The sequence below is a fragment of the Atta cephalotes genome (assembly GCF_000143395.1).
Source record: "Atta cephalotes unplaced genomic scaffold scaffold00033, whole genome shotgun sequence".
NCBI lineage: Eukaryota > Metazoa > Arthropoda > Insecta > Hymenoptera > Formicidae > Atta > Atta cephalotes.
Window position 1 is genome coordinate 2,204,808 of NW_012130097.1, and position 1,116 is coordinate 2,205,923.

Here is a 1,116-nt window from a genome sequence, read left to right on the forward strand (position 1 = left end):
CCTCTCTCTTTCAGCATGTTTCTCTTGTTCTCGTACTTCTTTTTCTTTCTCTTGTTTCTCTTTTTCCGCGCAAAATTGCATATATTCCATATTGTTTTCCAGTGCTGCCCTCAAGCGTTCTTCATTGGCGTCGCGTTCTTGTGCCATTATCTGTCGTTTACGCTTGCGACGCTCTTTCTTCACAATGCGACGCCACTCCTTATGACTGAGCTTTGTTTCTTGTTTTGAATATTCTTCCATCCTCGCGTATCCTCGGAAACAGTGACAAGGTTGGCAGGTATTGTCAACAACGTACGAAACATTCAAAAATAATCACATTGAAATGAGCCGCCGGTCAACTGTTAACATCGATGTATGACTATGTCCGACGCCATATTGATTTTCGAACAACTGCGTGATGCAATGCTGTGATCTGATCGTCGGTATACAAAATCGTTGAAATAGACGATTGTTAATTTTGTGGAAGCTGCAGAATATTATTTGTGATATCAACATTTGGTGCAACTGATTTTTTAAAATTCTATATTAATTTTCTATTTTGAGGACCATACTTTAAATTTTATTAAAGATGAAGTTATTATGTTTTTATACATTATTAAGTGTTATTATTATCAAGATTATTTGATAATATATGTTATATTACCTATATATTATTAAATAAAACAATATAATTTCTAATGTAATATAATGTATTTTTGTTTAATAACTATATCATCTGTAGATAATGTTACTATTTCGCTAAAAGATGGAGACACCATGATTATTCTCGTGCGCAGATATCGACAGAATGGTATCAATAGAAAATTAATCGCGCCAAAAAAATGAGATTTTTATGAGCATGTAATAAATTTAATATTAAACAATTTTTAAATATTAAATGTATTACTATACCTAATATTAAATAATATTCTTAAAATATTAATAAATGATTATATATCCAACTCTTCATAATGATTATGACTGTTAAGCAAATAACATCGTTTAATGTTATTGTAATATTATGTATATATTAGGTGTGGGAAAAAGTTCGTGGCGTTTTTCCCGTTACATGTAACTTTTTCCCATGCCTGCCTAATATGTATATATATATATATATATATATATATATATATATAT